This window comes from Lagenorhynchus albirostris, chromosome 6, assembly GCF_949774975.1.
Source record: "Lagenorhynchus albirostris chromosome 6, mLagAlb1.1, whole genome shotgun sequence".
NCBI lineage: Eukaryota > Metazoa > Chordata > Mammalia > Artiodactyla > Delphinidae > Lagenorhynchus > Lagenorhynchus albirostris.
Window position 1 is genome coordinate 20707402 of NC_083100.1, and position 4866 is coordinate 20712267.

The window sequence follows — 4866 nt, forward strand, 5'->3', positions numbered from 1 at the left end:
GAAATAAAAACAAAAATAAACAAATGGGACCTAATGAAGCTTAAAATCTTTTGCACAGCAAAGGACACCATAAACAAGATCAAAAGACAACCCTCAGAATGGGAGAAAATATTTGCAAATGAAGGAACTGACAAAGGATTAATTTCCAAAATTTACAAGCAGCTCATGCAGCTCAATAACAAATAAGCAAACAACCCAATCCAAAAATGGGCAGAAGACCTAAATAGACATTTCTCCAAAGAAGATATACAGACTGCCAACAAACACATGAAAGAATGCTCAACATCATTAATCATTAGAGAAATGCAAATCAAAACTACAATGAGACATCATCTCACACCAGTCAGAATGGTCATCATCAAAATATCTAAAAACAATAAATGCTGGAGAGGGTGTGGAGAAAAGGGAACACTCTTGCACTGCTGGTGGGAATGTGAATTGGTACAGCCATTATGGAGAACAGTATGGAGGTTCCTTAAAAAAGTACAAATAGAACTACCATATGACCCAGCAATCCCACTACTGGGCATATACCCTGAGAAAACCATAATTCAAAAAGAGTCATGTACCAAAATGTCCATTGCAGCTCTATTTACAATATCCCAGAGATGGAAACAACCTAAGTGTCCATCATCAGATGAATGGATAAAGAAGTTGTGGCACATATATACAATGGAATATTACTCAGCCATAAAAAGAAACGAAATTGAGCTATTTGTAATGAGGTGGATAAAACTACAGTCTGTCATACAGAGTGAAGTAAGTCAAAAAGAGAAAGACAAATACTGTATGCTAACACATATATATGGAATTTAAGGGGAAAAAAAGGCATGAAGAACCTAGGGGTAAGACAGGAATAAAGACATAGACCTACTAGAGAATGGACTTGAGGATATGGGGAGCGGGAAGGGTAAGCTGTGACAAAGCGAGAGAGTGGCATGGACATATATACTACCAAACGTAAGGTAGACAGCTAGTGGGAAGCAGCTGCATAGCACAGGGAGATCAGCTCGGTGCTTTGTGACCACCTAGAGGGGTGGGATAAGGAGGGTGGGAGGGAGGGAGATACAGGAGGGAAGAGATATGGGAACATATGTATATGTATAACAGATTCACTTTGTTATAAAGCAGAAAATAACACATCATTGTAAAGCAATTATACTCCAATAAAGACGTAAAAATAAATAAAGTACTGATTTTAAAAGCTAATAACTTAAAACTGCCACACACAAAACAAATAGTCCACAAAACATTCTCCTTTCCTTCCGAAGGTTTTATGATGCACTGTTATCATTAACCAGTCTTTTGCTATTAAACTTAAATGGCCAGTTGAGACAAATTGTTCTGGGACTGTTCTTCCACCACTGATTAAGACTGGGGTGGCAGGTATTGGGGATAATGTTCATTTAGCCTTCTGAGCTTTCTGGGCAGAATTGGTGACTTTGCCAGCTCCAGCTGCCTTCTTGTCCACTGCTTTGATGACACCCACAGCAACCATCTGTCTCATGTCTCTAACAGCAAAATGGCCCAGAGGAGGAGAGTCAGAGAAGCTCTCAAAACACATGGGTTTGCCAGGAACCATATCAAGGATGGCAGCATCACCAGATTTCAAAACTTTGGGGCCATCTTCCAGCTTTGTCCCAGAAGGACAATCAATCTTCTCCTTCAGCTCAGCAAACTTGCAAGCAATGTAAGCTGTGTGACAATCCAGCTAGGTGACAATCCAGCACAGGTGCATATCCAGCTCTGATTTGGCCTTGATGATTCAAGATAATCACCTGAGCTGTGAAGCCAGCTGCTTCCATTGGTGGGTCATTTTTGCTGTCACCAGCCACACTGCCATGATGAACATCTTTGACATACACGTTCTTGACATTGAAGCCCACATGGTCCCCAGGAAGAGCTTTACGCAAAGCTTCATGGTGCAGGAAACCGCTGTCTCACTGGTATCTTCTGAAGAGCCGTATACAACGCACTCATAATTCCATGCTACGGAGGGATGGAAAGAGACAAACATTTTTCCATCAACTCCCATCCCACTGGTCAGAGGTTGTCCCATGGCGGTTAACTCCCTTACCCTTCATGGTCTGTACCTCACCAATGACCAGGAGTTTCCTATACAGTAACAGCAGAGAAGTGTCAGCAAGAAGCAAAGGATACAAGAGGCAGCTTAGATGAGGACTGCTGGGGGCTCTGAGCTAGTTGCCTCCACAGTAATCGTGTAAAATGTAGGCCAAGAGGATGTGCAATTAAGTTTTGCCAGATTTAACAAAAATCCAATATGCTCAGTTAAATATGAATTTTCAAATCAACAATGTATGCAATATTTGGGACATGCTTATATTAAATAAATAATTCATTATTGATTTGAAATGCAAAATTGACTGCATTTCCTGTATTTTTTCCGACTACCCTATGTACAATGCACAATTGGGCACAGACGGCAGGACACACTAAGCCCCAGCCCTACCTCTCCAGTCTCCTTTAAGGACTTTGTCTATCTGCCTTGAAGATCTTTAAATTTCCCATTTCTCCAAGCTTTGGATATAGAAGCAGTTCAGTTATGACTGATGACCTGTGGCTTCTCTGTACAAGGCAGGAGAGGTGGCAGGGAAAAAAATGCAGCCAGGTGAGATGAAATGGGACACAGAATTTCTAGTTCTTCAGGGACTCAAAGCCCAGGAAAGGAATCCTGTGCTTGACACAGATAAGACCTCATGCTGAGCAAATCCAGGCGGGTGCTGGACTCCCCACCATATGCCCCTCCATGGCTGTGAGCATCTGCAGCAATGCCAAGGCCTACAGGGAATGAAAGAACAGAAATACTAATTTTCAGTAAAAATGAGGATACCAATGTCAAAAGCCAGTGTTTTTTTCCCGCAAATCCTTTTGTTGTTTTCAGGCTCAATTGTCTTCTCAAAAATACCAAATGTGATCATCTTAAAAACATTCGAGTTAGTAGATGCTTCTTATTTTGAGTTCAGGAATAAAAAGAAAAAAAATTAAGTGCTTAAAAAACAATACTATCTATATTTTTTTCTCATAGCTTCAAACTTCCCAGAACTTTTACATTGTTCATTAGTGGGGCCTCCTCACCCTTGTGCTATCAGAAGCCAGACCTCCCTCCTGCCCAGGTCCTTAATCTAACCCGAGTGACAGCTCTACTTGAATTCCTGGACTTTGTCCCTCATCCCTGCTGAGGATGAAGCTGAATTGTATTGGAGCTGTGTTTGCTATATTGGAACCTTGAATCTATCTCACACCCAGGGCCTCTGGACAAGAGACTGAAGCTGCACGCTCACCTTCATATGGGATCGGCCCCACCAGCAGATGTCTGAGCTGTAAGAATTCAGAGCATGGCTTCTACGGAGTCTTAGTTCCCAAAAGTGGGGTGGAAAGGACCATGGGGTCATCTTGGCGAGCCTCTTCATTCCATCAATAAAGATGCTCCGTCCCACAGGTCATAGGTAACTAGTCCAAGATCCACACCTGGATTTTGCCATTCGACAGGATCAAAAGAAGATCCCAGTGGTCCTCCCATTACCCCTACGACAGCCTCACCCCACTGCCCCATCCTTCCCTCTGATTGTATATTTGTGTTGTTCCACTGTGGCAGGAACTTAGGTGTGATAACAAACAGCTCCCCTACCTAACCAACAGGGACCAGTTTTGAAAGACTACAACTGCAAACTTTTATTCTTAATGACTCGGAAGGTGTATCAGAGCCTCATGTTGCCCAGGGCAGTAACCATAAATAGCTTCTTATAGAGGAAATCTGTATGCAAACCCTGGTTCTGTCATTTCATATTCATGTAACTTTGGGCAGGTCACATAATCTTCTAGAACCCCAGCTTGCCTGAAAACTGGACAGGTGATCTCTGTCCGACTCATTGAGTTACCGTGAGGAACAAATGACTTCCCGTGTCCCATGCAGTAGCCACTAGCCACATGTAGCTATTTAATTTGAAACATAAATAAGACAAAGTAAAAATTCAATTCCTTATCCACACGACATTTCAAGTGCTGAGTAACCACATGTGACTAACAGCTACCATACTGGACAGGACAGATATAAACACCATCACAGGAAATTCTATTGCACAATGTGGCACAAGGATACTCAAAACTCGCCTAAGTCACTGGGTCCTTCCTAGTTTAGTCTCAGCCTTCCTGTCCAGGAAGGAAGGGTGGGTGCCACACCCACCCCTCTGCTCCCTTATATTCTATACCAAACCACATGTTCTTCCTGACTGGTACTTCCACCTGTTCATGACTTGCTTCATGCGGTTTTCCTTGGTTGAGCATGCCCTCCCTACCCTATACCCCATGCTATCCTCTGCTCCTGTCTGCCTAGAAAACCTGCTCACCCCCTGGCCCAGTGCAAAGAGTTCCTTCTTGGAGGCAGTGTCCACAATGCTCCCGGAAGACATCAATCAGTCCTTTTTCTCCGGATCCTCCATTGATGACACAACTGCAACCTCTACACCCTGAGACCGTTAATGTGCTGGTCTCTGAAGCCCTTGAGGGCAAGGACTGGGTCTCATTCACCTTTGTTCCCCAGGGGTTTTGCCCAGTGCTGGGAAGAATAGAGATCTTGGTCAATGTCAACACCATGGATCTCATTTTGTGCTACCATCATGCTCCCTCAGCACAGTGGTTCCCAGTGCTGGCTCAGTCTTAGTTACGTGCTTTTAAGAGAAAAGTTTCCCTACAGGTTTCTGGTTCCCCCTGAGCCAGCAAAGTTGTGGAGAGAAGCAGAGTTGGAAGCAGGAGCTCGAGTCATGGTGGCGGCCATGGGGAAGAGGGCAGTTGAAGAAAGCAGGCTCTGAGGGGAAGAGCTGGTCCCTAGGAGGGAGGGGACGAGGA

At 43.8% G+C, this 4866-nt stretch overlaps 1 pseudogene; it reads right to left on the reverse strand.

The window, feature by feature from the left end:
* Positions 1-1402: 1402 nt before the first annotated feature.
* Positions 1403-4639, reverse strand: LOC132522476 (elongation factor 1-alpha 1-like; annotated as a pseudogene).
* Between the last annotated feature and the right edge of the window lie 227 nt (positions 4640-4866).